The following is a 24118-nucleotide window of genomic DNA, read 5'->3' as shown; positions in this document are numbered from 1 at the left end:
AATTTGCATAAAAATTAAAGTTTCCTTCATTTAGTTGTGCTCAAATTCCCCGTACAGTCGTACAGTAATCCATGTAGGAATATATTAAGCTTGAACCAGAGGAGACAATGGGTTTAGCATTATGTAAATTAGTTTTAGCGAACTCTCTAAATAAATCGGTTAATTTATTAGTGACACAATGGGGCAAATTCGTGCGATTGTCCCTTTATGCCCCTGGTTTTGTTGTCAAATGTAAAATACCGAATTGGACTGCAACGCTTGAGTCAGATCAATTGATGCAATTCATTAATGTGTTTACATTAGAGGTAAATTGTGCAGCTAATCCGACGAACATCTAAATCGCTTCGACGCTGCCCCCAGAAATTTGCCATAAATTTACAGTCGACAAGCTAAGGTGTTACATTTATTAACTATTATGTCATTTAATAATTATAGAGCCTAAAAATAGGCCTGGGTAACACTGTGTTGAGTTGCGCTATTGAGTTGTTGCCACTCTCTGAGTTAACGAGTTATAACTCATCGGTTAATGAGTTATAATCCATTTGTTAAAGGTTTACGAGACGAACGAGAGAAAAAGGGTTATTAACATTTTTTCTGAGTAATGTTTTACTACTTTATTCATACAACTAAAATAAATAATCTAGATTTTCCCAGCAACAAAGTCGACGAGTTTTCTTGTAAAATCGATATCTTCTTTTTTTTGCATAAAAGATTCAGTGTGCCAGTATTTTGCAGAAAAACGTAAATAGAAAAAACGCAGTTTTTCTGTTTGGAGACAGTGTTGTTTAGAAATATGGACGTAAAAGTGAAGACCCAGTTTCCAAGGGTAATAAATCCAATCCAGGGTTCCAAATAAATGATTATAAACTTTCGCTTTTTTAGTTCGGGAAAACATTTTTAGAAAAGACCTAGAAATAATTATTAGCGTTTTGTCCATAATTCGAAGCTGCGGTTAAGGAGGCGAGCGTTCCAATAAAATTTGTCTTATAATTTTTCACAGAAAATACCTGAAGCCAGTAATTTACCCTTGCCAGTATTTTAAGAAAAACAAAAAAATTATGCAATTTTTGTGTAGAAAGAATTGCTTAATAGAAACTTTGCTAAAACTGGAATGACCTGAAAATTTAAAGGAACTTTAGAATTCCTTAGAGCGATGATGGCGGCGAATTTTTCCAATATTTTTTTGTAATATTTTGCTCTCTGGTGGTTTTTTCAAGATAATCCTAATTATTTTCGGTAAAAAGACTGAATAAAATTATTTGGTTTTGGTGCCAAATTCGAACCTGAAATGTGTTTTATAATGTTCCCTGCAAACCGATAAATGAGGCGAATTTTCTAGCAAAAATAATTTTGTTATTTTTGGCTGAAAACTCCCCATTCTGGTCAAAAAATAAGAGAATTAGAAAATAATGCCTTTTTACGTTTTCGATTAAAAACTTTTAGTGTTGTGCTCGGTTTTGAAGAAAACCTTAATAGTTGTCGGGAAAAAAGGGTAGGAATTTATTTTCGTTTTTATCGCGAATTTGACACTGAAAAAAGTTTTGTAAAATTTTAACAAAGCTTTAAATTTTTCAAGTAAAAGTACTTCAGATCGTCAGTATTTTTAAGTTAAACTCTACAAAATAGAAATTGAATAGAATGGAGCAGAAAGCAAAGCAAAAAAATCAGTCAACTCTAAAAAACCAAATTTTTTTAACAAATTCGATTTTTTTATTCAACAATAACGAGATTTTCAAATAATCTGTTATAAACTTTCGCTTATTCTGGTCGTTTTTTGATAGAAAATTGTATCGGAATGGGGTCATAAACTTGTGTTCAATAAATTGAAAATCAAAGGTTGAAACAGTTTGTTTTTCTAATTCTCTCTTAAGTTTTTTATCAGCGTTGCTGCTCCCTCTTGACTAAATTATTACAGGATGACGAAATAATTTACTGATATTTAAGCTTGCAATTGCTGTATCTGAGAAACAAAACACTATATTTTATTCTTGCAAAAGGTATTCCAGTGTCTAAAAAAGTTTATTCGATTTTGTCTTCGAAAGAAAAGTTTCCTTTCCCGCAGAAATCTCAGACATCAATTGTAAATTTTTTATATAATGTTTAATCATGGTCTGGTTTTATCAGAGCGAATAAAAGTGTCACCGACAGACTTTAAAACCACATTAACGAACCAAATTCGGCCTTTCGACCAAAAAGGTCCGTTTTCCCGAAAAAAATTAACTGGTTTTCTAAAAAACAGATTAGTTTTCAATTTCTATTTCATTTTGAAGGTAAATGTTTGCTTGAGGTTTTAGAACCGCCGCTACCGTACTTGAGCATAAATAACACTTTTCAACTTGATTTTCAATCAATTATTTACTGTAAATGTAATACATTACTTTTTTACTGCAAACTACATTTTGATGTCTTCACCTTTCGTGGAATGCATGATTCCATGAGCTCGAACACATAGAAATTGTACAACACAAAAATGTAGTTAATACGCAGTTCCTGGATTAAGGCGTACTATATTTTTGTCTTCTAAAATGTTGCTTAAGCGAAAGTAAGACAATGTGAAACTTCCAATTGTGAATGCGGAAAAACTGATCTTTTGCAAAAACCAGTGTAATATTTTCCTTTACGGGCACTATTTTACATCTTAATTAAACTAATGTATCTACAGCTGTTACTAAATCAGCAAAAATTTGATTTAAGTTCATTGAGATTTTTCATAAATAAAGTCAACAAATCGACTCGACGTAAGGATTCAAGAAATTAACTGAAATTCTTGTTTGTGACCAACTTTTGGTTTTCCTTCTTTAATTGGTTTTCGTTTATATCTTAAATAGAATTTGGGATTTTCCGTTCAACCGTATACTTTGGTGGTCTGTAATTTTAGACAAGCTATCGTTCCGCAATTCCTTAGTCAACATGTTGGCCTAATAAATCATACTGTTAAGCTACAAACGTATTTGTTTGCTTGAAACCCATTTGTTACAGGATACCAATTTGCCTTCATGGATAATTGCCCTGTTAACTTCGTGCGAGTTAACTTTGTTTGTACATCTCAATCAATAAATTGTCGCTATTGTCCAACGGCTTCACATGTTTCAAAATCAGGTAAATTAATCGGATTGTTTCATCTATTAGTTTAGCTGCAAAGCCTTGAATTTGGAACAATTTCGCGGCTCTCCAGCAGCGGCAACTTAAGATTTTATTGTAATAAATCTGGTTTTTTAAAAATATATTTCTTTATCACTTTAGCGTAAGGCTTAAAGCTTTGGAGATGCAATTGGTTAAACACTTAACTATTGATAAAACTCATGAAAAGTCAAACCTAAACACTATTTTAATTCATAAAGGCCTTAATACTACCTTCTGTCCTATGTCTAATTACCTCTGATTAAATGGTACAATATTAATGAGTTTCAAAAGATTTCCTTAATGACGCTGCAGTGAGATTAAAAATTAAACCCAACTAACGGGCAGCAAAAGTTAATCGGCTTTCTCGTTATTGTCGCTATCCAGTTCAAAGAGAAACTCCCGGTTAATTGAATAAGTACATTTAAAAGTGATATGTTCTCAACATTTTTGTATAATCAAATGAAGAGTCAGTAGAGATCCCAATCCCAAAAATTAAGTGGCAATAAGTAAAACTAGAGCATTTATTTTCTGGAAAAGCATTTGAAATAAATATTATGAGATATCTACATATTGCATTGTTTGGGTACCTGCTTTTCATTGTCGCTTCAAAAAAAAAACCGGTTATTCTGGATACGCCGTTCTGCCTGTTTTATACTATCTCCTTCAACTCGTTTACATATAAACACATAAATTAATAATACGAGCATTTTAAGTGATCGTTCCTCAAAGGGTGAACGTGGAAGAACGTGGAGTAGAATTTATACGAATTAAGGTATCATGTCATAAATAAGAAAGTAACTATAATAAACCAAAAAGACTATATGAAAACAGCTTAAAATATAGTAGTTTAGCTTCATGCTATAAAATTTTACTCGTTTACTTAGAACCGCAAAATAAACCAAATTTAGATATAAAGAATATGTTAAAATAATCGTTCGAATTATTCACAGACAGGAACGTTTTCAGCTGCTTAACATGAACTTCCATTTCTATCCTCCCACCATCATTCCCTTTTCTCTAATTCTGGCCGAGGAGTTCAATTACTAAACATTTCTTTTTACGCGTTTTCTCCGCTCTCCGATTCCCAAATTCCCATGTCATTTATACTAAAGGACTATTTTCCAAGCCATTACTTTGAAGATATATTATTTTTTAATTTATTTGAAAATCTTGGCCAAATTAAAGTATAAGCATTAAAACTAACTTCGCAGTTAATCCCGGCAAACAAAGTTGAAGAAGAAACAAGATCCTGTGGCTAAAACGAAAGTGTGTCTTTTCCCAATCTGATTAATGTTTCACTTTAAATTATAAATCGAATTTCAAAGGCTTAAGTCATCCAATGAATTTCAGTTTTTATTCGGAAGAGAACCTAATCGTTTTGCTGTAAATGTATTTTGCATGTTCTGAAATTTAATCTAAAAACATAACACGAACAATGCAGCAGTTTAAACAAAATGTTCATACTTTTTACCAAAATATGTACCGTCATTCCGAAAACTATTTAATGACAAAATGTGTTTTAATTTTATCAGTGAAATCATATTAAACCTTCAACTCATGCATGGCTAGTTCTGTGAAAATACAGCTTTTTAAGCTTTGACGGTTCAGAGTGAAGCCTTGAAGCTTATAAAAGTAACTTTTTTCAACTCAGGCTTGCAAGACTGGTTTCAAACTTTGCAAACAGCTTTTATCGTCCGTCGTTTGTGAAAAATTTAATCTTTTCTTTTATGATACGAAAAATTAATACTCTTAACGATAAAAAGTAAATGCCATTTTATTGCTTCTTGAATTTTCCCATTTTCAATGAAAATGATTTGATAATGCAAACTGATTTGCCACAATTTTATTAATCTTAAGAGGCGCTTTGTAAAAATGGAGGGCTCATTAATAATTTTACCAGCCAGCTCTATTAAATATTTATTGATGGAAATTCTTAGGAAACGCAGAACTGCTGTGTAAGCTAGAAAGTTTATATTTCAGAACTTAATATAAATGAGGATTTTTCAGATTTTCGCAATATTGCCCAGAATCCTTAAAGTATTATCTAGTAATATAGCTTAAATCCCCATCCGTTTATTTTAGTGATTTTTCTGATTTTTTTTGAAAATTCCTGGCCAAGCTCTTCTGTTCTAGTCGGACTTCGATCCCAAAATGGCTTATTTATGCTAAGAGCATATTTTCCAAGCAATGATTTGGTAATAGCTTCTTGCACCACACTTTAGCTTACTTTTCGCTAAGGAAACTGTATTTTTCAGTGAAAAATGTGCCTCGCGATCGAAGAAATTCAAGAAAATTTTATTAGTCGAATATTAAATGACGGAAATCCATTTCAGAATGGGATTCGTATTTGACAGACCCGATCGCATTATACCCTTTCAAGTGGCAGTTCTAGAACATGTAGGTGGAGGAATGCTTTCAAAATGAACTGCATTTTTCGCAATATTAGCTGTCTATTTTCATCTAAAAATTCGGGAACTTATCCCAAACCTTATTGTGCTTTAAAAGAAAATGCTTAATAAATAATGCATAAATTGGTCATTTAATCAATACGAAATTGTGATATTCTATATTTCCTGGGTCTCACTCAAAGTGTGAAGTAAAAATTTTGAACATCGATTATTTCATTACGTTTCCGCGAGACAACAGCGCCATCATCAGATTTAAAATTTACACAAACTCATCATTGGTAAAAATCAACGTTCTCTTAGGTCTTTGCCTTCTTGAAACCCTAAATTTGTCCGAATTATTTCCTACATTTGCCTGGAACGCAAACAGTACACGCAGTCAGGAAAATAAATCAGAATCAATACGAAACTTTTCCACTTTTTTGCTTACTTTGCTATCGTTTATAATTAAGTATTGTATTATTTTAATTAAGTTCACTCGCGAATTATTTATTATGAAGCCTTTATGATTTCTTTTGCATCAGTTTTAACCGTCGACTGTCACCCAGAAAGGAGAAAAGCGCGACGTTTTTTAATAAAAAATCTGTTAACGCTACGAAACTGATGAGTGGCATTCAACTGATTTAATTTCTGCACATTGTTACAAATCGAGTTTCTATTAACCCAAAATGGTTTCAATTGACATTCTCCAAAACAAATGGAATTAATTGACACAAAGTAGGTTTAGTAATTAGGAAGAGGACTTTGCTCGAGGCAAGAGACTAATTAATTAGCAGCTATTACAATCATAATTACCCTGAGCTTACTAGCTTACTACCAAAATTGTTCGTTGAAAGATGAAGTACAGCTTAATTAACCTTTAAGTAGACATTGCCTTAAGCCGAAATTACCTGTAAAGAGGGCAAGGCAGCCAGGAAAGTATCAAATTACTTGGCATGGAACAGCGTACTATATTTTGTCCAACAAAATACCTAGAACAGTTTGAAGATATAACTTTTTTACCAATTTTGATACACCCCTACGCAAATCTATGAAGCAATAAAACTTTTTCAAAACTCTCTTTTTACCGGAAATGGGATAAAATCGTTCAAGCATAAGACCGACTTAGGCATAAAGTCGTCATAAGCAGAATAACGACTATAAATAAAACACGAAAAACATCCTGCAGTTGCACGAAAACTTTTTTATTTATTGTCCACAATTTTTCCAGTATGTATTGTCAACGTTCGACGATTTTTCGTTCAACGAACTTTTTCTCCATGGCAAATCTGTTTCAGAAATTTTCAGTGCACCAACACATACATAATATGAAGTTTGCCGCAAATTTAATCGAAAATCGTTAACAATTCTGATAAAGCAGCTGATGTTTGAAAATGCGATTTGTAATATTGGGGGGCTTGGGAAATTATGATCGCTCAAGTTTTGAGTATTCACTTCACTAAATTAGACGGTTCAGGGCTAACGACAGAGTCTGATTTGTAATTTTTCCAGAGGCTTTGCTTACTTTTGATTTTGATTATTTATTGAGTTATCAGGATTAACGAGAATAGCAAAGTTTTTACCAAAAAATTAGGAAATTGAAAACTAAAATTAATCTATTAAGTTTGAATAAGATTACGATGTGGATTAAGTTTACACTTTTTAAAACCCACTGCTTTTACATCAAAATTGCGATTTTATTGGCAAAAATTTAGTATCAAAGCAAACTAAACAACTAGCTACTTCAATGCATAACGTAAAATAACTAGTCTGATATGTTGTAGATGGGTAGCTCACATTGTCCTAACTGCTGTATAAACACCATTCTCCATAAAACAATAAAGTGTGATGCTCTCTGTTCTTCATGCATATTCATTTTCGTCACCTGTATTATACCACTCATATCTTTCTAGGCCGAATAAATTTTCTAGTGCGTCAGTCGTGTCAGGGAAGATAAAACTTTAAACAAACGTTCCTAAAGCCAAATGAAAAATAGCCGGTCCGAAAAAGATATTTCAAACGGGTAAATCTTTTCACCCTTAGTTAAAATATTATTTTGACCGTAAACCTTGTGCGCGCCCAGTTGATACACATTTTTTTCAGTTGATCCTTTTTATTGATACAAACTGCATGGATTTGGGGGGCTGATAAAAAGAAATGTTTTCCATCAATGAAGGGCGAGCGATTTCAAACGAAAAAATATTGTCTGAAGTGATCAAATAATGTGCTATTGGGAATGGGATTGGAAATAAGCGCAGTTGGCAAAGCATGATAAACCGACATGTAGAAATCAAAGAGATCGTTTGGAAAATTTACTGATTGGTTTACTTGCTACCGCTCTCCATTACACCAAAAAATTTAATAGAAATTTAAATGAAGTGAGTATCATCAATCCCAAAAATTATTCAGTAATCTACAAAGGGATTAGGGAGAAATATTCAAGTTGAATGCGAAACCCTACATTGAGTAGAATGGCTCATTTTTTCATAATCAAAATTTCCTCAAAGCCCTTTCAGACTGTGAGAAAAAAGCTCGGTAAGGAAAAAAAAATTACATTGAATCAATATTCTTTATCAAAACCGATTTACCAAACTTTAAATTGCTTTCTTAAAGACCCCATCTTCCACTCGAGGTAAAACCTTCCCTGGCAGTAAAAACATCATTTAGATCGTAAGCCTTAAACTAGCCTAGAAGGCCCGCATATTTATGTTATCCGTCGTTTTTACTGATAAAAACGGCGTGGGCGGATACATTAGAAAGTAAGCATTTATTGTCGTATAAAACAGACTGGCGAAAACTTTTCAACAAAACATTTCAAGGACTCATTGTAGGCTAAAGATATATATTGTGCAAGAACTTGAAGGCAGGACATTAATTTCGGCCACAATGGAAGGTTTCGAGAATGTGGAGGAAAATAGTTGATGGAAAGTTTTTAGAAACGGTTCACATTGAATAGTCGCTGGTACAGGAAAACATGAAAAATGGTTTCATTTTAAGCGGCTTTCGCTCGTTATAAAATGCTGTTACAAGCATAATACAAAAAGTAGAGTGATCCAAAATGCCGAAATACATAGTTTAATTACATACTTGCAAAATAAAAAAAACCAAGAAAGTATCCAACTATTGTGTACGTATTTAACGATGGTTGATAAATGAATAAATAAATAAATAAAACATAAAAAACACTCAACTGAAAATTAGTGTTAAAGAAATTACAAAAACTCTTATGTGTACAACCGAACTGGTTTTTAAATTCGATATTTATTGCCCTATCTTGCCGAATTTTGACATAATAACGCCCAGACTAACTAGCAGAAGCTAGGAAAGTCTAACTCACATTCACGTTTCCTGAATTAAGCCATAAATTCAAACAAAATCAAATTTTTGGAAAAACACACTAGATATTTGGCAAAAATAAATTTCAACCAATATCCAATTCCATAAAGTAAAATCTAAAATGTGCAAGTTTAGTGATGTGGAAAAAATCCTAAGAGATTTTTTAACCAAAGGAAAATCTCGATTTCGAATCAATTACAAGGAAAGTCTTGCAGCAAAAGGCAAATAAATGTATGAAATTTATTATTTCTGAAATTGATAAAAAGGCCTGCAAATTGTAATGAGGCTCTCGTAAGGCAATCGTAAGCTTACTGCTTATACAAACTACACATCTAGATCTACAATATATTTTATAAGTGACGCTATAAAATTAAACTCTTCCAGAGATTTTCAACAAATTTTATGCTCGAATTTATTACATAAAAGTTTGCGTTGAGGCTTAGAAACTATCAAGATGTAAATCAAGGAATAAACAAGTTATAGCTAATTATGATATAAAACTACAAAATTGATGTTTATGTACCTATAACGATACATTCATAATGGAGCAGTAAAACAAAAACACTGCTAGTTGCCTCAATTAAATAGCAGCTACCTAACTGTTTGAGAACTTTTCAATTAATTTAAGCTTCAACTTGTACCTAGAATTAAAACTAAGCAACCTCGCCAAATAATAATAAGTTTTAGGATATGAAGTTGCTTAAAACTTTCCCCAATAAAAGTGAACTGCGCATTCTGAGCGAATTTCTAATTTGATTATCAATTGTTTGTTTTATTCAAATATTTGGATTAAGGAAATTATTATTCGACACTGTATTTAAAGTGTAAGTTTGTTACTTTCTTCAAACAACGGAACTGAATGTGATTTTGCTTTACTAAACAAGCTTGATGAGCAAAATGACTTGAACATTTGTTATGTTTTCTTCATAAAGCATGTTTCACTTAGTCGAACACTGTGACTGAGTATACTGAATATTTCCTTTTTTTATTCGAAAAATCTGTGAACATGCTTTTAGACCTAAAGCCCTTTTCAAAGAGTGTATTTAATATGTACGATAGAAAACGGCATAACATTTAAACGCTTGATCTGTTCGCTGCCAACTGCACTTCATGTTTTTTAAATTAATTTTTTACAAAAATTGCCACATGTTTTATTTTGCTTTCAAGAAGCATTCAAACAAACTCTTATTAACAAACAGATTAATTCAGCTTTGAAAGGCAAAAAGACAAAATTACTGATTGAGTTTTATACTTTTTTTATATATTATATATTTTTACTAATAAAGATATGACAAAAACTTTTCTGGGAAATAGTTCCTGGATTATTTGCGATAATAATTAGATGCATATATTTTGCAAGAAACTGTGTGCAAACGGTTCAAGACAACTTTATCGATGTGAGAAGCCGTATTTTCCAAATGGAAACTTAGACTCTATCACAGCCAATATTATACATAAAATATGTGCTCGACGGCATCAAGTACAATATTACTGCAGTTCTAGTATTAAGATATTCATGAACACCATTTCCGGTTTCAGAGAATACGTTTTCTGTCCTGTACTAGATCCAACTTACCCGAGAGTTGTCGCCGACCGTCTATTTGGCTGACCTGAAAATAATAAATGTAGTTCAATTTCAATATTTTATCCTACGGCAGCTTTATTATAAATATATCCATATTTCATTGTTTTCAATTTAGATGAAAACAAATTTATTATTATTTAGCAAAATTCGTCATTTTCAATTCCAATTCGAAATTTGTTGCAACTGATCAATCGACGTTAGCTAATAAATTCTAGATGATGTTTCAGAAATTCAAACAAATTTATTTTAATTTCGAAATACAAACGAATAGGTGATATTGTACGAGTACGAAATATTTAAATTATACTTTTAGGTGAAAATGTTCAAAAGTTTTCATTAATCATCATCATTTTTTTACATGGTTTAATTTAATTTTTCCTTTTGGACGATAGGTTAATTGTTTTTGTGTTTATGAGGACATACACTTTGGCTTTTAGGTGATAGGCTTTCATGTGAAAGCTTTATTACATTTGAATTAGAAGTTGAACATATTATATCTCAATATTTTTGATATTAATGTATATTTTTCTCACATGATTTTTCTTGTTCTTCTAGTGCAAAATGTTCAACCCTAGAACTTCCTCATTAGTTTAAGTCATTTTATTATTTCCTAACATTTCATAGTTCAACTTGCTCAAATAATTGAAAATTAAAATGTAAAAACATTTATTTTATCTTATAAAGATTGGTCAAATGTATACACTTTTCTACAATCGTGAGCGTCCAGTTATATGAAAAGTATATATATCTTCGTATAAATTCTAAATCTTTTAAAGAAAATTGAAATTTTACAATTGAGAAATAGAGTGGAACACATTTTCCGCAATAATGCGTCTTTCCTATTTCTTGTGGAAATTTGGTACACTTTGAAACCGAAGAAGTAGGGCACGTATAAAACTAGAATGCCGTTTCCTCAAGGGGTTTCCGCGTTTTTCCAACCGATAGTGTAACAAACAAAATTCGTTTTTTTCAACAAATTTGGATAAAAAGCGGTTCCTAACGTCTGATTTATGTAGTGGTGAATAACTGGAAGGGGATATAAACCGTCCACCAACGCACTGAATAATTTTATTGGCTAAAGCTCTGATAATGACAATTTAAGCTCGAAAGCGCTTCAATTCAGCCAGTTGTAACAATGTTTTCCACTTTTGAGTCTACACTTTCTACATCAGATTTCTTTGCAACTTCCATTCTTGAGTGCATTCATTTTTAACTCAAACATTATGGTTTTATTATCAAATCCGCAACATTTGAATGTGTTTAGGTGCAGCATATTGCAAGTACCGTCTGCATTAAATGGTTGTTTTAATTACTATTAAATATTATAGAGGTACTGAAATTGAACATCCAACGAGGACAAGATGATAAATTAAACATCTTTTTACGATGTAAATTTGAACAGAAAGCAGATGGAAGATAATGGCCAACTTTAATGAAGAGATGGACGGCAGTAAAGTTGGCTGCCATAGATAAGCAATTTGCTGTTTGCTACTGCTCGTTAATTGCTCATGTCTCGTTATCGGTTTCCGAATAATCATAGGTTTAAAGGCAAAAAATTTGCTCCAACTCCACAGTTTTTTTAAAGCAAACACTTTGTGTGTATTTATAATTGCAGTCGCTGTCGTTTAACTACTGAGTGTAAATCATAACGTTGCGAAACATACATGGCACATTTGTTTTGTGGAAATAATGTTACAATCAAAAACTTAATGGCAAATTGTGTTAAATTTCGAATCCCAAACTCGAGTTTCTCGCTTTTCCCGTGCAATCTTTCTTGGGCCATGAAAATCAAGGACCTTATAGATCCCGTTTATACTGGTATAAAATATACAAGCTAACAGGAAAAGTAATTAGGTAGTGAATTATATCAAAGCGGCAGTAGGATGTATACTTAATTAAAACAGAAAATAGGCAATTAATTAAATGTTGCCTCCAAATATTGTTGTCTAACTTTCCGTTTATTCATCCATTGCTTTATTCACGCATGTTGATACTCAACAGAGAATTATTTGAAGTTTCAATATTTTGCTAATGGACAAGGGAATTAATTTCAGAGAGCTTTGAAGGAAATTAATTATAATAATTTCGATTAAGCATGGGTAACATTGTGCTGAGTTTCGCTTTTGAGTTGTTGCAGCTCTCTGAATTAATGAGTTTTAACTCATCGCTTAACGAGTCACACATTTACCGATGACCAAAACTACAATTTTAATATTAGGTAAATTTTGAAGAAACTTAAAAAACGTTTTGTCGCAAAACCGATTTTGTCGCAAATTCAAAAGTAAAACGGGTATTCGAAAAAGACGATAAAGAAGGCCAAATTATAGACGCCGAGTTTTGTTCTAAAATCAATCTCTTAATTTTTTTTCATAAAAGGGTCACAGCTGGCCAATATTTTAAAGTTGTACAACTTTAAGTACATCGTTTTTCTGCTTAGAGAGAGTTTTGTTTACAAATGTCGATCTCGAAGAAACCGGAATTTAAAAAACCGACTTACTCACAGCAGCGATGGTGGAGAATTTTCCAAATAGTTGTTTATAAAGTTTCTCTTGTTCTGTTCGAGGAAATATTTTTGGAAAAATCCGGAAATAAATGATTAAGGCTTGGCCAAAATTCGAGGCCGCAAAAGGTTTCCGACACATTTTCACAAAGCGCTTAAGGAGGTCAGGGAGTGTTCCAATAACACTTATTTTATAATTTTTTACAGAAAATACATGAAGTTTGGCAGGATTTTTAAATGAAACTAGGTAATAATGCGTTTTTTGTGCAGAAAAAATTTTGCTGAATCTGGAAAGACCTGAAATTTTAGAGAAACTTTAAAAAGCTTCAGAGCGATGAGGGTGGCGAATTTTTCAATTGATTTTTGGAAACTTTTGCTCTACTCGTTTTTTCGATTTAATAAAATAATTTGGTTTTGTGCGAAATTTGAAGCTGAAAAAGGTACACTAAGTTTCCCTGCAAAGCGATGCATGAGGCGAATTTTGTAATTTTTCGCTGAAAAGACGATTGTCAGAAAAGAAGAAAAGCATCAGAAAATAATGGTGGTTGTGCTTTTAGTTAAAAACTTTTAGTTTTGTAGTCGATTTGTGAGAAAACCTTAATGATTTTCCGGAGATAACGGGAGAAATTTAGTTTAGTCCCGAATTCGACACTCAAAAAAGTTTTTGTAAAATTTTTACAAAGCTATAAATTTATTTTGGAATTTTTCGCGTAAAAGACTTACAGATTGTCAGAATTTTGTGAAGTGAAACCCTTCAAAACAAAGCGTTTTTGAATAGAAAGTAAAACAAGAAAAAATGTTTGTTTTTTGATCAAAAAATATTTTATTTTTGTCCCAAATTCGAAGTTAGAAAAGAATTTCAAAAGTTTTTACAAATCGTCGAAGGAGGCGAGTGTCATAATTAACTTTATTTTATAATTTTTAGCAGAAAATACCTTAAGAATGTTAGTATTTTTAAGTAAAACTTTAGAAAATTGAGTGTTTAAAAGGAAGAGTAAGTTTGCTTAAACTGGAAAATTCTGAAGTTATGAAAAACCTTTAAAACTATAATTAATAAAAAGCCGTTAAAATAAATCTAAAAACAACTAAAAAAAAGTTCGTCAACATTTCCACAGCAACGGAACCGAGTTACTGCGCCGGTGCATTACATTGACGCACCAATCCATTTGCGCTACACTCCGCCAAGTCCTAATAATTAGGAGATGAGTTACCCAGGCCTAATTTCAATTGGAGCTAGTATTGCTTTCCGTTCACGCAAAACTTGAGTTTTAAATGACAGAACAAAATGAAAAATAATGCTAATTAAGATATCTGGTTAAAAGAAGCTTTGAACGATATGACCCAATTTAAAAATGTTAAAATAATTGTCTCCAACTGGCCTTTATCATTGATTCTTCTCAGAAAAACGTTCATCAAAGGCTATAACAGAGTTTTATGGTCAACCTTAACCATGATTTTTTTTAGATACTTCTACTGAACTGTCTAGACAATCAATAGATTTTTGTCATTTTCCAAGCTATGTTTTTGTTTCCTATGAAAACAAAATTACTCTCATTAATATGAAAGGTGTGTTCAAAAAATATGGTGTCGATTATCTATAGTTGTTCCGGAACACTTTTAACCTGAAGTGAGACCACAATTTACCCGGACACTCCCTTTTAATTTAATGAAGTGCCAATTGCTCAGACTTTTACGATATTTATGGTACTTTTGCAAATTAAATATCGAAAAAAAGTCTACGAAGTTAAAGCCATTTAATTTCCTGTGAAGGAAAACTATTCGTGTGCGTAATGGATAATTGAGCCCAAGTAGAAAACAACGGGTTAGGCTCTATAAAATATATAAAATGTATATGCCAGAACTGATTTCCCACGTAATCTTGTTACTGTTTCTATGATACTTTAGATATTCGTCCTAACTGAACTTTGTTTCCAATCGACCAATATCCATTATTATATTTGATATATATTTTTCTTTTTTTAGTACAATCAAGCCAGTAAGCAGTAAGGATATTTCGTTTCTTGATGTATGATCAAAGCGCTTTCTCGGTCTTTACCGGATATTTTCCAATTTTAAATGTTACGTTTGATGTAGATTTCTAAATCACATAGGAAATTTTATCCAAAATAAGCAAAACATTATTTCGCAAACTTATGGCAATTGATGTTTTCATGTTCATCTCGTCATTATAAATGTATATTTATATTAGTGAATAAAATGAAAATTATGCTAATAAAATTGAAATTTTGCCACGTGCTATTTATTGACCGGAACTGTTATTTTGCAATTTCAATTGGCCTTGATTTATTAATAGTTTATGGGATTACAAGTTAATGAGTTACGATGCTTTTAGTCGCAATAAAATAAATATTTTATACGCAGTTTGTTATTAACAGTGCTTTGCTTTTTAAAGTTTGAGTTCCACATATTGAGCATTATTTCATTGATCAAACGAACGGGACGAAATCAACAAAACTAATAGTAGAAAGCAAAACTGAAATTAAAATTTACACGAAAGCATAGAAGCCTTTTGGCTATGAATCCAAAATTCAAATGATCTAAAAACTCTATAAGATTCAGTTGACTGGTTAAAATATTAGCAACTTATCCAAGAAATATCTCAATCGATTTTAAGTACATAGTAATCAAGTCGATTCTCAAATAATTGACTAGTCACTTTAAGCACTATGCGAGATATACCTTTTACAGCCTCCATCCTCCTGAATTTATCCCCTCAATCAAACCTTTTCGCGCTTCATTTATCACCTTAACTTTATCTTTTACCCCATTTCTTTTTCCTTAAATGGCTGACGTGGAAAGGACTCAATTTTGGTTTATTAGAGGAGAAATCATAATATTTACGGTTGTTCTCCGGATATTTAAGTAAGCGTAAATGTTTCCTGAATCGAAAGTTATTTTGTGCTAATGACTTCGCAGCACTCAGCGAAAGAGATCCAAATAATTATTGAGATAGACATTTATTTGCCAGAAATAAATAAGCTGTATTAATAGAGTGGTGGCATTTTCCGAGAAAAGCTTGTCGCTGAGATTAAATGCAAATCCACATTTTCAATTTCACCATAAATCCTTCGTCTCTAAGTGAATTTATTGAGTGAAATTAATCATGCAAAACCGCCTTCAAATGGATCCACCTCCAATCATAATGTCATAAAACAATCTTAAATTAACCGATATATTTTCCGAGATTACTCGCTTTAAGCGGTTTTCAATGCAGGAAGTAATTTATTTTCCCCCTTTGTTCAACTATAGAGCAGCCATTTGTTTCAAGTCGAATTATTAAGGCGAGTAAATGGTTAATTTGCAGCTCGCATATTGTTCTAATTGAATAATCAGATCAAATTGGGAGTAATAATCGGTTCCGACATTAGATAGTTGTAAATAAGGTAATTGGGATTGTATAGGTTGCGTTTCATTTGACCACGTTTTATGCATTTCGGAAGTTTTCGGTTGTAAAACGTTAATGGATATTCTACATTATGAATCAATTATCAAATAGTGTCCTAGGAACAAATGTTAAACTTCAATTCAATTAAAAAGGCATGTAGAAAAGCAGTTACTGTTATTATACACTTATCCTTACCATTTTCGTACAATTCGAATTTACAAATAATTAATTCATCCAAAACTAAAATACATTGCATTCTTAGAATTTGCACACCGGCAGAGTTTTATGGCATGCATAATCCTGTTGCAATTAGACTGATTCTGCTTTGGATCAAATAGTTGCTACTAACCAATAAATCTCGGAATTCTGCATAGAGCTAGCTATACGGATCAGCTTTGTTAAGTCGAGAACTGGTCATTCAATAAAGTTTACAGGATAAATCGACTGGCAAAAGCTGCTACTCTGAACGTGTTCCATAAAATAGACTCAGGTGAGAATGCTTTGACGCAGAAAAGAGAACAATTTAGTAGCGTGCATTTAATTCAATCAAACGACACAATGAAACTGTTCGATCGACTCGAATGAAACTATTTTGCAGACTTGAAGTGATAGCGATTGGATTTTATGCAGCGGGTGAATCTGTATCTAAACTAGAAACATTCTTCTCAATCCGAGACTACTTAAATAAATTTAACCGAGCATTTACTTGCTAATAAACACGTTAATTTATTCCACAGATGAATTTCTAAAAAAATCTAAAGCTAACAATGACGCTAGTAATTTAATTGCAAACAACAGCTACTTAGAAAAACTTCTTATAGTTGCAATGCGATGCATCGTCTTGAAATTTGTAGATTTCAATTGTCTAGTTCCAGGTTTCGAATTACTCAGAAGAAAATCACAGCTCTGAGTGTTTTCTACACAGACAGAAATCTGAATTCGAAAAGATCGTCGTTTCAGCATGAATAAACCACGCGGATTGCGACCGACAACCGCTAAAATTGTAAATTGCAAATCTACCAGCCAGAAGCATCTGTTTGCGCAAAATTAAGGCCGTTTAACTAACTGTTTTGCATATTCGTTGCATTGGTTCGTTCCCTAGATTCATTATTACATAAATCGTCATTTGCAAACTTTCAAAATCCTGAAATTTATTTAGGTCAGTATTTCGGCTTTTGCTCAAACGTAGGATTCAACTTATTTCCTCGTTTGAATTATTTACTTAATGTGATTAAATTGCACTTTACTTCCGCTCGATTGAGTCATTAAATTTCAATTCAGACATTAAATATTAGACAGCTCTAAGGATTATTTAGTTTGAAAACATTGGATTTCTGTCTGAGCTCGACATGTTTTCAGAGTTTTGCATAATAGAAATTTAAAAAGTAAAGTAACTGGACATTTTCAAAAATCACTATTAGATGAATCTCGAGATTTCATCAAAAATAATTCTAAAATCGTGTTTTTAAAATGACAGAAATATTTAACTGAGTAATCAATGTTGAACTGGCTTTATATTTATTATATAACTATATAATTTTTACAACTCTGCCACATTTCACCTGTTTCGAAGGTAATAAAGGACCTAGAAGTTCGAATTTTTTGTCGAAAGTTGCAAAAAGTAAGTCACAATTATTTTAAAAAATTCATTTTGAGAGCGGTTCTGAAAGAGATAATTTGTATTGAAAAATATTGACTTTTTGGCGATATTGCTTGGATCATATTTGCCCATGACGTGACTAAAGATAATTGATTGATATATTGGACACAAATCTATGCTAAAAATAAATATACTTTTTACATCCAACTCTTTTTTGTCAATTTAAATTGCTATTCACTTGCTGCTGCAGTTTTGCCTTTTAACTCATGCTCTTCTTTTTCAATAATAATGGTTCAATTCAATTAAATAAATGCTTCACGGAAAACCCAATTAATATAAATCTTTCAATTTAAAACAATTACGGATTCTACCAATTTTATTGACCCCAAATCCTGGTATAACGTACTCGATTTAATAACCGTTATGTAATTTAGAGCTTCCGCGACACTGAAAGGTCGTGCCCAATTTGTATCTTCCCAGTTACCCTTATATAAAATTAAAGTTAAAATAATGGTATTTAATCCAAATTTCCATGAATCTCAATGATAAACATTTCGGAGTATTTTATTTTTGACTAATTATCTTTAGATAGAAAAACCACAAAAGTTTTGCAAAGTTTTCAGACGTGTCACCTGGAACCGTCCCCATGTTTCAGTGACAAATTAAAAATTTGTTTTCCATCCCTGGATTCCATGGAGGTTTGATCCATCGATACTTCTTTAAAACCCACACTTTTAAGAGTGTCATTTGCAGGCAAAAACCAGCTCACAGGAATAAATATGTTCAAATTCCGTAATGGTAATTAGGGCTTGCAGATGATTCGAAAAAACAACCATGTATTTTTGCTTCCATGTTTAAATGTTTAAATACGCCTTCTTCTGTATGTAACTTAGTTGGGCCGTTAAATTGCCTATAATATGGAAAATTAGTTGGATACTAGTCGTAAGTTAAGTAAGTTAAGTAAACACGCAAAAATGGCAATGAATAATCAATATCACAAGCCTGTTAGTACACGTGCAACAGTGCTTGTTGTTTCTAGTCTCTTATACAATGAGTCCCAGAAGTAGAAAAAATGTCTAAATTTATTTAAAATTCAGCGCTGTTTTTTTTGAGAAAAGCTCGGACCGTCAGTTTTTGTTGGCTGTGGAAGTTCTACCACCAAGCGAGTATTCCGGGTTAGGAACATTTTAGATTAGGACTGTACTGTTATGGTGTCGAGGACATTCCAGGTTAGGACTAGTATTATTCTAATGTTCTAGAACATTCTCCGCCTGACTTGAAGTCTTGGTATATAGACTATAAACACCCAGCTCCGCAGAGAGTTAAAGTGAATCCGAAAATTGTATATAGATTGTTTAAGAATAAACCGGCTGTTTAATCAACTATTCAGCTATTGCTTCCAAACCCATCAATTTTTCTATACCAAATTTATGCATACTGATAGGGCCAAAAATAAGTTACGACGATCAACTAGTTTTTTCAAATGGAAGCACGTGCTTTTTACTTTAATTTTAAACTCTCCATTGAGAGATTATTTACTCTCTTACTCCATTACAAGAATTATAAAAGAATATAAATTATAGAATTATAATAATTATTCAGGTAACAGGTGCTATACTTAAACTTAAAAGTTACCGAGAAGTTTTCGATTTTACCTATAAATAATTAAAGCGACGGTTTCTTTAAAATTTCTCTAGTCCTCAAAATGACCGATTCATTCAAGAAACAGAACAAGAATCCAATTAAATCTTGAAAATGTGTGCCATTTACGGCTTGACAATATCCAAGGCAAAATAAACTCTTTTTGCATCTTGTTATTTTGGTAAATTATTTTTTTGCAGATAAGTTCTATATTTTTGAGGCGGATTCATATTTATATTTTTTTGCCTCGTAAACTACTGTTTAGGTTAGTTTAGGTATAGGACATGGCACCTGAATCATACTTAGAATCCAATAAAAAATTCAAGAATAAACTAAAAAATAGGTGCTTCCATTTGGAAAAATAAATTTGATGGGCTTATTTTTGGACCAGCCCGTATAAACAACAAATTTAGATTAAAAATCCGAACATTTTTCCAAAAACCAGATCGCTGAACTTTAAATGAATTTAGCCATTACTTCTGGGAGTCAATGTATATTAAGTACTAGTGTGCTAATTAAATAGTCAAACTCTTTCTGATTGTTTAAAAATGTATATTTTTGCTTATTTTATTTATGTATATGTATATTTTTTGGTTTATATTTCGGAAAATGTTTAAAATATATATTAAAGCAGAAATTTCAACCTTTAATTGGTTGGCACTACGAGGAACAATTATTTCCTTTCGTACAAAGAGCGTTTAATTGAAACTAAAAACCAGAGTGTTCGAAAAAAAACAGAAACAAAGAGAAAGGAAGAAGTGGCTTTGGGTGCAAAAACTAGTTGCTGTTAGAATCTGAAACCTATAGTTTTCTCTCATTAATTTATTAGGCATCAAATGAAATAGATTAATAGAGCGAGAATTGGCGACTCACAAATCAAACTTATGAGAAGCAAAAATAATACTATAATTCTACAGTTCACTTTAACTCTTTATGAAAACATGCAAATTCGATTGGAATTAACTTTTTCTCAAAGGTGACAAACTGAATTCAGAAGGTTTTTTCCCATTCCGATTTTTTTAAGAGCGTCTTTCTAAAGCCTATCAACTTTTTTTTCTCAAATTTAATCGGTCAACATTAAACACGCGGAAAGCTTGGTTAAAAAAATAATTTTTTAGCTTTGGCTATGTTACAATCACTGCTGGGACCGGTTTAGAGCTTATTAGTTCTCATCAGTTCACATTAACATGTCTGATAGCTTCATTGCAGTTTTATTCAAGGAATGCCGAAAATCGCATTATGTAATCCTATCATAGCTGAAACGCTCTATTTTGTTCTGCTGTTGATCCTGACTAGTGACAGAAAACACATTAATATTTGCTAACTCGCTGAACCATAAAACCTATTTTTAGAGTATCGATTTTATTAATTCCCAGTTAGTTCAGTCATCATTAATCCCAAATGTGATATTTGTCAGGAACTGCTTTCGATCTACGTTAACGAAACCTTCAATTTAAAAATGAATTGGAGTTGACTCAAATCCACAATATAAATGACAATTTCTCTAGATACACACCCCTTTTATGTCAATGAATGATTAAGAGGAGATGACGGGGTTATAGAAAATACGGTACAGACGTGCTGCATCATAAATCTCTATTAGACACGTTACGTTTGCTTGAATATGTTTTCGGGTTCTCCAGATATGGAAGGGTTAACATGCTCTCCATAATTTTATGATTTGGGGTGAATCTAAAATTCGACAGCAGTAACGAATAAGATTTATACTAAAATTCATATGACGGTAACATCATTTAATTAAAATGTCTTATTGTTATTATTCAGCTGCATAATCCTTCTCAGTCAATGTCCATGTGCAAATTATAGCCAAAAACTAAATGTTGCAATATTTAATTACCCTTCAAATACAGACTTTCTGAATAGAACAACGTATCGAATTCACCACTGAAATACCATACAAAGTTTCAACCCGAACTATTTCAATCGAATAGAAAATAATAATATAGAGAGAATTTCCCTGCGCCATTATTACACCAGGTTTGCTCTATTTTTAGTGTCAAAACGAAATATAACATGTACAAATATAGTGGGGGTTTGCGTGACGTGCCTACCGAAAATGGGGCTGTTGTCACGAATTCCCATATTGCTGAACAGCTTTGTTGTTCCTGGTGTAATTCGGATTAAATATTTACCATTGTGATTCATTATGTAGTTAGGGGCTGGGCTTCTGTTAAGATTTACTGGCTGGTTTGTAACATTTTCCTGTGGACTCCCCGCAATTTATTTTGCCCACCAATGCTTGTTTGTTGGTTTTCTACGCGATTTATACAGTATTTAAATGCATTTTGTGGCCATTTTCAAAGCAATTGTGGCAAAGATGTTTATTGCGTTTTGCATGTCTATGTGAAATAAAATCAATTGCCGCTTGATAACCCTACTACAACGTTATTGATCTATCATTGTTTGCAAACACTTTTGACCGAAGGAAAACGGAACGTCCTGCACAATATGGATATTTTTATTACTTTAATAAATTGTCCAGCTGCAGCATATATGTATCAGCAACAATGGGCATATTCAAACGTTCTTGTACCATTTTGTATTCGTGCTTTTCTCACTTTTCGCAATTTCTCGGCGTTTTTCAACTTCAACATCAAAGGCGGCAATATTGCTTATTGTATCATTTAACAATACTTTCGTGGAGCAACTTTCGGTCGAGTTACTGTGTTCGAATATTTTCAACATACAGAAAATCGGCAAATCATAAAACGTCCAGCACGCAACCGAAACGAAAATTAACACCAGGCCAAGTTATGTTGAGAATTTTATGTTTTTTTTTTATATCCTTTTTATAATGTTTAATAAAGCGAAGGAATGGTCACTAATTTTGTCAAAATTAACCCTGCACTTTTTTTTTAGAATAATGGATGTTGATCGATGAAAAATTATGTTAATGGAGAAAAGAGATTTTTGTGGATTCATTTCAAACAGCTACATCCAAGGAAAGTATTGCAGACATTTTAAAACAGAAAAATCTTCAAATGGCATTGATAATGAACTTTCTTGGATTGCGCGTTTAGCTCCGTTTGAACCAATTATACTCGCGCCAGCATTCGTATACATTCGAAGTAACCCTAAAATTTCTGATAAATTTGATACATTTTTAATTAAATAATAACCAGGTAAGCGTGAAGTCTGAGCCATATTTCGCAACATTTCATAGAAACAGCAAGTTAATATAGCATAGAGCATATAATTTATTAAGTCAATGAAAGTAGGCTTCCGAGAAAAGCTTTTAAAATAGGTCAAAGTATACGCAGGGGGGCAACCTGATCAAAATAGTTCCACTTGCATGTCGCACAGATATAAATTTGCCTCATATAATTTGAATAAAACAAATTATACGTATCGTAACGGTGTATTTAATTTCACGGCATAAATAGCCAAGCATTCACATTATTTAGTAAATTGAAAAGTAAATTGGTAGAAGAAAAAGAGTATGCGTTTTGTAGAAGAAAAGGCGGGGTTTAATGTTGATTAAAGCTTTTGCTGGTTAGGATGGTCGCGTTTCTATTAAATTGGACAATGCCGGGTTTCCTTCAAAACACATTATTTTACTGATTATAGTAATTTTATTTGCTTGTTCAATTTAACAAAGTAGTCATTTCAAGTACACGCGCGCAGAATGTAGAAAATAATACACGGTGTTTTCTGTAAACGCAATGTTTCCTTCATTTAATCATGCAAAAATTAAATTAAATTTAAAATAATTCCATAACAAAAGACACTTGAATCAGGCTCCAGAGTGGGGCAAAGGATTTAAATTGGAGCTTAAGAAAATTGATAATTTTTAATCCGACCAGCTAGCTAATATTTGAGTAAAATTTTAATTGCTCAAAAATTGCAATTTTTTTATCGGTATCAATAAGGCTTTTGAGAGCGTCTGGCACAAGGGCTGTTTTACAAATTACAAATACCGGGTATTTAATAATAAGTGTCCGATATTTTAGAAGGCGATTAAAAATTTGTAAATGACAAATTTTTCGTTGATTTGAAGTAATCGAGACAAGTTTTTCATGTTACCAAACAACCAAATAGCAGGTTTTGTCCCAATATCGATCTTATATTAAACATTACTTAACTTTAACTTACTAAGATTCATTTTCAACACCCTGTTCCCTGTTCTGTAAAATATCGGACACCCGATATATAATTTTCATAATTAGAAACCCTAGAAGACCTAGAAATTTCAATAGACTTGAAAATAAAATTCACTAAACATGCACAAAACGTAAGAATAAAAGTAACCCAAAAGACAAAACACTGCAGAACGCTAACTTTCAAGAACAAAGAAATAAGTATGAAAACCATCACAAAAATATTCAAAGCAACCTGTAGAGTAGACCATTGCTAGTCTAGAAACACGTGCAATAAAACTAGATAACTAGAAAGAAACTAGATAACTTAAAGTTTCACTAAAATAAAAAACACCGTAGCGAGCGGACGTGTACGGTGATCGCGAGTATTTTGAGTGTGAACACTTTTTCGCCCATATCAGGATAGTGATATAGCAACTGCAAGA

At 32.1% G+C, this 24118-nt stretch overlaps 1 protein-coding gene across 1 annotated transcript in view; it reads right to left on the bottom strand.

Annotated features, from left to right (window-relative positions):
• LOC109543378 (protein artichoke-like) overlaps positions 1-24118 on the bottom strand; it is a 52080-nt gene that overhangs the window by 17779 nt on the left and 10183 nt on the right. The window contains exon 2 of the mRNA XM_048670236.1: positions 10420-10453. The gene's annotated coding sequence lies outside the window, so the exon portion shown is untranslated. The remainder of the gene's footprint in view (positions 1-10419; positions 10454-24118) is intronic.

Source organism: Dendroctonus ponderosae, unplaced genomic scaffold, assembly GCF_020466585.1.
Source record: "Dendroctonus ponderosae isolate FM_Combo_2020 unplaced genomic scaffold, Dpon_F_20191213v2 Dpon_F_20191213_1, whole genome shotgun sequence".
In the NCBI taxonomy this organism is placed as follows: Eukaryota; Metazoa; Arthropoda; class Insecta; order Coleoptera; family Curculionidae; genus Dendroctonus; species Dendroctonus ponderosae.
Note: the sequence above shows the minus strand (reverse complement) of the source record. Positions and strands in the feature narration are given on the sequence as shown.